Genomic DNA, 11,158 nt, shown 5'->3' on the forward strand with positions numbered 1-11,158 from the left:
AACAAGTGACACACACACACACACACACACACACACACACACACACACACACCTCACATGCGCTGTACATCAAGCCAATGATGACCAACGGCTGTTTAAAATTTCAGTGTATTTTCAAATGTGACTGCAGTAGGACGTCCTGCTCCTCTTCCTCCTCCTCCTCCTCCTGCTGCTCCTCCTCCCGTCTCTCCTTATATTTCTGATGCTCTCTAAAGTCAAACTGTCCAATAAAAGGTGAAATCCCGTTTAAAAAATGATCCACAATGACATTCGTGGCATTAAATACTTTGTCTCAGACCCAAAAGTCCGCTGGATTCTTTTATGTTAAAGTTCAAATAAATGAATCTAAATACTTTAAGTTCAATAACAAACACGTGAAGAATACTTTCTGGTCTTCTTTGTGTTTTTTTAATCTTTTCCCGCAAAGCAGATTGTGACTCATCTTGTTTGTTTTAAGGTTTTTGTAAATACACTTAACTCTGCTTGAACTTTACTTGACTTTGATTGTGCACTGTGTATAAACCCTGTGTGTGTGTGTGTGTGTGTGTGTGTGTGTGTGTGTGTGACACTGCTCTATTTGCTGTATGTGGCTGTTGTTTCACTAGAAGTTGCTCAGTGTTCATGTGTTTTTAAGACTCAATCACACGAACACAGTGTGAGCAAAGACCGTCACGTTTGATCAAACATTCAATTTGAAGGGAAAAAGGTCATTTTACTACAGATGTACATGAGAACAAAATGTACGTACACACACACACACACACACACACACACGCAGAGGCTGACTCACAGAGGTCGCCTGGTGGAGCAGCCAGCTTTTCACAGCGCTCCATCCAGTCGAGTGTGTTTGTATGTGATGTGTTGTGCTGCGTGTGTGTGAGTGTGTGTGTGTGAGTGTGTGTGTCCATGCCTGAGTAATAGCTGCTGGAGGGGCTAAGATGACTGGATACATCCAGACAGATCAAGCCTGTGCCTAATTGGCCAGTCATTATCCTGTTAGTCTGTATGTGTGTGTGTGTGTGTGTGTGTTTGTGTGGTGGGAGTACGTGTCTATTGTCGTGTTTACCAGATGCAACGTTGACATTGACACTATGGCCGGAGGACGGCCCCATATGTGTGTGTGTGACTGTGTGTGTGTGGCTGGCTGATGTGAGAGGATCAGACAGGTCAGTCTGAGGAGTACACACTAACAAGAATACGCTGAACTACACTGCACATGCTGACTGGCAGACACAAAACACACACACACACACACACACACACACACACACACACACACACCTACTTGAGAAAGACGCAGCAGTGGAAACAGATGCTGCTATTTAGGAGCATTTGACACAGTTTGTAAACTGTGTTCTTGAATGGAGGATATTACATCACGTCCTTCCTACAGCCCACCTGGGGACAGTCTGTCAGCGTGTGTGTTCATCTCTCAAAAAGCTCATGTGCTAATGTAATATACAAAACAGGCAACTGTTCACAGATGAGGCTCAAAGACACGAGACTTCAGCTCCAGTCTGAGAGACGCTGAGACTCGAGAGCAAAGTCTCAAGTTTTAATGGCAAAATCAACTTTGTTTTAATTTAATTATTTGGCCCATTAATTAAAATGACTTAGTCTCAGTTAAATAAATTTAAAAAAAACAGTATCAGCTTGACTTTGAATGAAAAATGTTCAAATGCCACGTGAAGCAGTCTTCTTCTTCTTTGCTGTAATATGTGGCCGACAGCACACAGCTAGCACGTGGCTAACGTGCTGCCAGACTCTGTCTGTGCCGTCGTACCTGCTCCGTGTTTTAACCTCATCTTACATGTTTAGTTTTTTCCTGCTCACGTCACTGTATGTAACCGCGGGATGAACGGCGCGCTGCAAATCAATTTACAGTAACCTTATGCAGGCCACAGATGCAGTGTGTGTGTGTGTGTGTGTGTGTGTGTGTATGAGCAGACTACATGCTAGCCTGCTACACCATCTATTATTCAGCAGACACACACTCTGCTGGCCTAACAACCTGCTGAAAGCAAGAGTTAGCCATCCCTCTGTGTGTGTGTGTGTGTGTGTGTGTGTGTGTGTGTTCTATCTCTTGTTTCCTCCATTTCTTCACATCGCTGCAGTCTCTTTCTATATCTGTCCAGATCTTTCTCTTTTTTCTTTCTGGTTTGTCTTCTACTTTTCTTCAGCTTTACAGATTTTTCTTTTTCCTCTCCTCTCTCTCTCTCCATTCCCTTCATTTTTCTTTTTTTTTATCTCCCTTTCTTCCTTGAGCTGACAAAAAAATCTAAGTCACCCCCTCCTTCTCTCGCCCCCCAGCCTCCTGCAGATTTTATCCTCCCTCTCTCTCTTTGTCTCCCACTTCAGCCCGTTCCTTCTTGTTGAGAGAGAAGGAAAGATGAGGTGAATCGGAAACAATTAGAGAGCAGAAATTTTTGGCAGCAATATTATTGGTGAGCTCTGCAAAAATGTGTGTGTGTGTGTGTAAGTGTGTGTTCCTCTCTCGTTAATTAAAATGGCTTTCTGATGGCCACAAACAAGCCCTGCCCTGCCAAATACACTGACCTCACACTCTAACACACACACACACACACACACTCTCTCTCTCTCTCTCCTCACTCTTTATCTCTCCTTCCCACAGCAGGCGGCTACTCAAAGCAAACAATTAAGCACAAACACACAAACAAAGGCATGCATGCAAACAGAATGAGCATGCACACGCACACGCACACACACACACACACACGCAGACATTTTTACTTTAACTAATATATTTACATGTACAGGTAATGCTTGGGCAGACAAATAAACAAACACAAACACACACACACACACACACACACACAAACACACACACACACACACACACAGGAAGACAAGGAATACCCACATCAGCAATATTTTATTGCTCCACTGCATTTTATTGTGTTTTACACACACACACACACACACACACACACACACACACACACACTATGATTCTGCCAGCAAGTGTATTAACTTATTACAGAGATGACTGGCGTTTGTGCACATGCTCCATTTATAGGCAACGTTTCAAAATGGCCGGACACCAGCAGGAGTCAGGGAGCGGTTCAGGCTCGTAAAAATAAAAAGAAACACAGACCGAGAGAGGGATTCTGGATCAGCGAGGTCTGAGCTGAAACATCTTCAGCCTCAGTCCCCTGGAGTCCAGTTTGGCCCCGGGTCAGGGGCCCTGTGACCCGACCTGACTGGGTCAGCCGAACCTTCTGCAACAGTGTCTATAGCACTTCTAATCCTCTTACACTCCTTACACACGTTAATGAACTATTAACATCTTTTACACCTGATCACACAATCCCCCGATGGTGAACTGAATCTCTGGGTTCTGAGCTGTTCGATCAGTCAGACCACATTATAAGTACATTCAACTTAACTTTCATACCCACACGGATTCCTCGTCACACCTGCAAGTATTCCTCAACAAACTACAGATCACGTGTTCAAATCTGACCTAGCACTGGGTCAACAAAGCTCACACCCAGCACTGGGTCAGCAAATCTCACACCCAGCACTGGGTCAACAAAGCTCACACCCAGCACTGGGTCAACAAAGCTCAGACCCAGCACTGGGTCAACAAAGCTCACACCCAGCACTGGGTCAACAAAGCTCACACCCAGCACTGGGTCAACAAAGCTCACACCCAGCACTGGGTTGTTCTGGCTCGGTGTCAGTGTTATTCTATCATTACTGTCGAGCGACCGGATCAAAACATCCCCCTGTCCCAGTGATTAATCCTGAGACGTCCAGAGAGGAGAAGTTTGGTGACACAGTTGTTTCTCTGTGATTTTGAATTTACAAATCTGATTTTAGGAAGAAGGAAATCATCTCGTCGGCTTCCTCAGGCGTTCTTGATCAAATCTCTGACTGAAGTGCGGAAACATATACAGGTGAGAAAGCCGGACGGCTACCTGCGCTGACACTGACCAGTCCAGCACGTTACAGTCAGTTAAGTGTCTCATTTGACGGCCTTTACATTTTCAAGACACATAATCATTTTTCCTTTTCTTCCTTTCCCTTATCACTCACGATGCGAGGGGTGACGCTACATCAAAAACTTCTACAAATGTGCCCCTAAAACTTTATAATACTACCTGTCCTAGCGCGTCCCGGCTTAACGTTGGAAAAGCATTTCCTGTCTGAAGACAATGAAGTGGTTCTTCTGTCCACACACTCCGATCCCAGACCTCCTCAAAGCCTCACACACCTATTAAAATGTGCCTCAGTCTAAGTCATCCTGTGAAAAATGTCCTTGTGTACCAGGTTGCTTGTCTGTCTGTGTGTGTGTGTGTGTGTGTGTGTGTGTGTGTTTTCAGCTGATGAGGCATTCTGGCATGGCGCTGAGGCTGTGCTTTAGGGGAGCCGAGCCTGATGAGGGGGGAGATTTTAAATCACACCAAATGAAGCTTTATCAAATAAATGAAACTGTGTAGCTCTCGACTCAGCAAGAGTCAGTTCCTTTATTGGAGTGACGCAAGCGCTCGCTCTCTCTCTCTCTCTTCCTCTCTCTCTCTCTCTCTCCCTCCATCCTCCCTCACAAACATGCAGAGCTGAGAAACAGCAGGAAACAGGTGAACACACAGTCAAACATCCGGCGAATGTGAACTGCATTTAGGGTTTAAAAGAGTCTGAAGGTTTCCTGGAGATTCACTCACGTTTTTTTCTTAAAAGCGTGTTGAGACTGAAAGCGAAAATCAAATGTTCAGTGTGAAAAAAAACAAACAAAACAACAAAACCAGATGAGATGAAGACGAAGGCCTCCACCTGAATCAACACAGAAAAACTACACCCGGTCTGCTTCACCGGCCTCTGCCTCCGCCCTCTACGTGCAGGAGACGCCGAATGCTCTGCAACACCCATCATGCTCAGCGCTACATCACAACTGGGTGTGGTCACCACGACAACACAGCGCACCTGACCACAGACGCCTGTGACCTGGGGAACACATCAGAGGTCACAGCGGAAACGCTGCTCCTCCGCACAAAATCCACTGGCCGTTTGCAGAACATTTGATTCGAGCATTTGTATATAAGAAGTCCTCGCTTCATTGATCTTTTTATTATCAGACTTCTGTGGGAAATCGTTTAATATTAATGAATGAGTTATGGCCAAAAAACGTGCTTTGTGAGGTCACATTGACCTTGATGTTTGACCTTTGACGTCACAATCTAAATCGGTTCGTCCAAGTTAAAGTTTGCACCAAATTTGAAGAACTTCCCTGAAGGCGTCCCGGAGTGATGGCGTTCAGGAGTAATGGCAGCCGCATGGATTCTGCTCAGAGAAATAATCGAATGAATCAATAAATACACAGAACATGAGCATGAAGCTGATTTAAATCAACAGTATGAAATACCACAGGAGGAGGGGAGTAATCAGAGAGTGACAGCGACGATGTGCATGAACATGACTGGACACAGGCACAAATCCGTCTGAACGACGCTTCATTTATTTTATTCTATTTCATATTTTCGTTGCGTCTCCTGCAGCTTTTCACAGCTGTGGCAACAACCCAGTTCTCCCAACATGCTTAAAGTTTCGTCTTCTCCTCTCCTCTTCCTCCCATCTCCCTCTCCTGTTTATGTGACCATCTGCCTCCTCCTCCTCCTCCTCCTCCTCCTCCCTGATCCTCAGCAGGCTCGGCACTCCTCCGTCTCTCGCTCGTTCAGACCCTGAAATCACAGAGAATCGCTCCACGTCTTTCTCTCGTCTCCGGTCGTATTCAGCCATCTTGCTATCTCTCCATCCTCTCCACCGCTACCTCCACTTCCCCTCGCTCCCTCCCATCTCGCTCCACTCTTCTCCTCCATGAACCGCTATATATAGACATGTGAAAGATAAAAGGGTGCGTGTCTCTCTCTCTCTCTCTCTTTCCCCTGACCCCAACTGTTTTTGATTTGTGGAAGAAACTTGTTTTTTTTTTGTTTTTTTGTTTGCAGAATATCCGCTGTGCCACTTTACATACTGGTAATGAGAACTGCATAGATTCGCTCTCTCTCTCTCTCCCCCTGTATTGAACTCACACACACACACACAGAGACACATACACACACACACACACACAAACACAGCCGTCCATCACCCTCTCTTTTCTCACTGTGCTGAGCCGAGCCATTGTATCCACCATTTTCAAACCGAATGGAATCCACACACAATTACATGCATACTCACACACACACACACACAAATAAAAGGTCACACACACACACACACACAAATGTTTCACACAAAACACACACACATATATATCCAAACACACAGTAAGACTTGCAGCATCTTCCATGATGCAACTCAAGGAAATTGTCTCATCTCCAGGGTGTGACAGCTGCATACACACACACACACACACACACACACACACACACACACACACAATACAGTACATATAAGTGCTGAACCAGCTCTGATCACGGCTTCAGTTGGGCTTCTGGTTAAAACCGCCCACTTCAAAATGACAAAATGCCACAACAGCGTTTATTGAAATTTCATCTTAATCCAGTGAAAAAAAAAGAAAAACTGAAGTCGTCCTGAATCACGTCATTCCTCTGTTCACTTGAATGCACCATTTACAAGGACAAAGCCAGAAATTACATTAGATTATATCAGATTCGATTCGAATTTAATTATAGCCACGTTAACTGGGTCGTTTGGGCGGCAAAGAAACGTCGAGTACACTGAAGAAAATATGAGAAAACAAATGCATGAATTAAATATTTGACTCAAATAAAATGAATATACAGAGACGAGCTAATGAATGAAAAATAGGAAATGTGTGCAAATGAGAAAAGAAATGCCAAAACATTCCCCATGTGAAGGTGCCAGCCGTCACCACTGCTACGCTGGTTTTAACTCTGGCAGGTAACTCAGCTCGAGCAGCTTCTTTTGTAGGTCAGCCATCATCTGGAGTCCTGCTCTATTTTAACAATCTAGTCATCTCCTGAATTATTAAACTTAGTGGCTGGTAAATATACCAGCTGCACAGGACAAAAAGTTTAGTTTCTTATTCTGCCTTTTTCTCTTTAGGCTACTTGTTTATTTCTCTCCGGTCGGTCACTTTGTGAATCACAGTTTTGGCTTTGGGGCCGTTGAAGCTTTTCCACCAGAATCACGAGGCGGCTTCAACAATCCAACAAAGTGCAATAAAGTACGCAAGAACAACTCAAATTTACTGCTGCTGGAGGAACGCTGCAGATTCCTGATTCCTGTATCGACCACTGGCTTAAACAGTGAGTAAAAAGCCACAACAATAACGAGTATTGTTCTGAAGGTGGGGCAAAATGGCCGCTATTGATATAATCATAAACAACCACTAAAAGAAATGGGCTTTATCCTATCTGTCTGGTTTTTTTAAAGCTCCATATTTTCTTCTTCTTCTTTGTTTTATTTGAAGTGTTGATCCATAAGAAGATATATTTGTGGTTTTATGAACCAAAAACCATCTCAGTGTAGTTTTAATCTCCTCTCTCAGGCTTCTCTCTGGAGCTCTAGTAACAACAGGTCAGTGAGCCAATCAGAAGAGAGGAGGCTCTGAGCCTCTCTTCTGATTGGCTGACTGTTTTCTGAGTGATCGAATAAAAAACATAGCAGATTTTCAGAGAAACCAAATCCTGCAAGGTCGGATGGTGGATTATCTGCTTCGTTTGTTGTGACATCACAAAGTTACAGGAAGTCCCAACGGCTGGTTTTAAGGCTCAGGTTCTGAATACAGGCTGTGTGCATTTCTCTGTGGACTGAGGCTTTGATACTTTCACAGTATTAATATAGAACCTGGACCTGATCTATAATCACACTACACATGGATTTCTACCTTTAGACTATATGGGACCTTTCAGATCAGCTTTTCTTTTGACGTCATTGATCATCTGAAAATACTTAAAAATGATCCACAGGACGTGAGTTTTAACTTCTTCATGATTTCTTATTATTGTTGTATCCTTGTTTAAAATTTTGAGTTTCAGATCTTGAACCCATTTTGTTAAAAGCCCCCACATCCATCCTTCATCTTAAGCCTTTCATTAAAGATTTCTCCAGCAGCTCCCACATCCACCCCTGTTTCTCTTATCCAGCCAACGGCATCGCATCTCTCCTCCATCTCTCTCTCTTAATCTTCCCTCCCTCTCTTTCTTATGCTATCCTGAGTTAAGGCCTCTTTCTCTTGCCTCTTAATCTGGACCACTTGTGCCGGAAGATATTCTTCTGCTGTGCTTTTCCGTCCATACTTTTTATTCTTTCCTTCCGTCCCTTGTTCCTTTTCCTTCCGTCTCAATCCCTCCATCATACAATCTTTAACTCAGCCAGGCCGACGGCCACAGCATCAGCATCAGCATCTCTTCAGCAGGATGGGAGGAAGTGAGAGGAAGAGTGAAGAGAATAAAAAAAGAGAGAGAGAGTAAAAGATGAATAAAGCAAAAAAAAAAGAGAAGAAGGACGAAGAAAAGAATTCAGGAGAGGCAGAAAAAAGTGAGGATAGATGTAGAGAAGGGAAGTAAGAAAAGAGTAGAGAAGAAGAGAAAGTAGAAGGGAAGGGCTTTTCATGTGTCATTTCTTGCCACGNAAGTAAGAAAAGAGTAGAGAAGAAGAGAAAGTAGAAGGGATTTACTGACGTATGAATTCTGCGTTTTCTCACGACGCGTTCTTTTGCTTTTCATGTGTCATTTCTTGCCACATCATTTCGACACTGACTAACCCCCCCTCGCCCCGAGCTCCATCAGTCACCGAGAAAAAGCTTGGACTCCGCCCTCTGACCACACCGGCGTTAAGTGACACGAAAAGCTTAAAACGCGTAGACGAGACGCGAAATGTCCCAGAAAGTGGCGTGCTATTTAAACGTAATCCCACGAGAGCGCGGCGAGAGCGGAGGAAAGTAAGGCAGGAGGAGAGGAGAAAGTAAGAAGGTAAGTAAGAAGGAGAAAAATGGAGGGAGAGAATAAAGACAGGAAGGTGGGGGGAGGTGAAGGAAGGAAGGGGAGATACAGAAAAGTGGGGTAAACGTACCACACCAGAAAAAAAAGAGACGGAAGATGGAGAGATGGAGCAAAAAGGGAAGACATTGAGGAGGAAGAGAAAGGTGATGGAGTGAGGGATGGAGGGAGAGAAAAGGTAATGCACAAAGTAAATAAAGTAAAAGTGGAGAGAGGGATGAAGAGAAAGCAGTAATGGAAGAAGAGATGGAGTTTATAGAGAAGAAGGTAATGAAGGAAAGAGAAAGAGACAAGAAGACAAGCAAAGGAGGAGAGAAGGAGGGAGTAGCAGAAATAAGGAGGATGTGAAAAAGAAGGAAAGATTAAAAGGAGGTAAAGATGAGAAGAGATGGAGAGATGCAGGAAGAGACTGGGAAAGAGGGAGAAATGGGGATGTGGAGGGGAAGAGATGGGGGGGTGATGGGAGGATAGGGGAGATGGAAGTAAAGATAGACTGAGAGGAGGAAGAGGAGGGAGAATTGCAGTATTTTTATCATTCTGAGTGAGTGGGCTCCATAAAAGTAGGTTACTGTCAGCAGACAAGGAGAGGCTCACACACACACACACACACACACACACACACACACACGGATACATGTACCATCTCCATTTTAGTTCTGCTGAAGCAGCTGCAGTATGTGTGCATATATATGTGTATGTGTGTGTGTGTTTGTGTCACACACAGAGCGAGCGAGAGAGAGAGAGAGAGAGAGAGAGAGAGAGAGAGAGAGAGAGAGAGAGAGAGAGAGCCTGGAGCATGCTCAGTGAGCCACCAGCTAAACTGTTGGTTCCAACATGAAAATACCAAGTGGTCTGTCTAAATGGCAGCGGTGGATAATTCAGCAGGAGGAAGTGAAGGAGCAGAACATGTCCGCCGCTGCAGCGCTCAAACACATGACACAGGTCGGGCATGTACTGAATAGTACTGGTGTGCATTCATGTAAAAGCAAAGAAAATCCATATTTGGAGTCTTTAAGTTTGTCTGTTCTGCAGAATAGATCTACAGAACGTTTCTACAGTGACACAAAGACACAGAAAAAAAAAAAAACATTAATCTGTGCGTTCAATGAGCTCTACACCAGTAACGCGGTTAAATACGCCACCTCTGTGTCACGCTGTAATCTCCTCCAAGCAGCTAAGCTTCAACACGAGCCGCAAATTTAACAATTAGCTGGAAAAGTGATGGTTTGATACTTGCTCTCATCCAAAGTCCTGAGTTCAGATTCCAGAAGAATCAGTGTCAGGGGAGAGAGGAAGAAGAGAAGAGAGAGAGAGAGAGAGAGAGAGAGAGAGAGAGAGAGGGAGGGAAGGTGGGACGGCGGCGTCTCCGTGGGGGATTTGGGTCAGGTTTAGTTCATCCTGAGTTATAATGAGCCACGGTTTGATTGGCTGACTGAGGAAAGAACAGGTGGATGTGATCGATCAGTCATTTTCAAGGCATTCAAGGAGCTAATCAGTCAAAAATGTGCCATTTAATTCACTTTGACTCAACTATCAAACCTTATCTAACCTAATCTTGTCTACAATCTTTGCTCGAAACTGTGATATCCTACATTTCCCCGTGTCTTTCAACGCATCCTGGAATGATGGGAATGATAATAATGATAATGCTGATACTAATTGTTCGATATATTTTATCTTTTTTTTACCAGGAAAGCTCTGCGTCTCTTTAACTGTATGTCTATGATGTTTTAAGTCGGTCACTACAATCCATTACACAGGTGAAGCTGACACACTACATATTATATTCTGCTGTTACTGTTTATACAATATGAGGCAATGAATGAATGAATGAATGAATGAATGTAATTGATTTCCTCAGGAAAGTTGCTGCTGAGCTCAGCATCACAGTGAGACTGAGACATGATGCTGACAGAGTGTTAATGTGGCTTTTAGCTGCAGGGTCTCAGCATATTCTGGCTTTTGTTGCATTCTGGTCTGTGGAGGCTAAAACTAACTTGTCTGGTTGCATGGTTACATTTTCCTCTAAAATAAAATAAGCATTTGCTCTTTTTTTTTTTTTTTTTTAGGTGCCAGACATTAAACCATGATGTTTGAGCTCAGCAGCAGCAGCTCAGACTCACAGGTTCAAACTTTGATGGGTTGAGATTGAAAGTTACATATTCACCCTTTCCCTTCCTGACTCAGGTAACGTTCAAGATAAAATTCAA

The 11,158-nt window shown here is 43.9% G+C and overlaps 1 protein-coding gene across 1 annotated transcript in view; it reads right to left on the minus strand.

Annotated features, from left to right (window-relative positions):
* Positions 1–11,158, minus strand: part of cacna1a (calcium voltage-gated channel subunit alpha1 A) — a 145,595-nt gene that overhangs the window by 96,023 nt on the left and 38,414 nt on the right. The window lies entirely within an intron of this gene.

Source organism: Seriola dumerili, unplaced genomic scaffold, assembly GCF_002260705.1.
Source record: "Seriola dumerili isolate Sdu_G_001 unplaced genomic scaffold, Sdu_1.0 BDQW01000538.1, whole genome shotgun sequence".
Classification (NCBI taxonomy): Eukaryota; Metazoa; Chordata; class Actinopteri; order Carangiformes; family Carangidae; genus Seriola; species Seriola dumerili.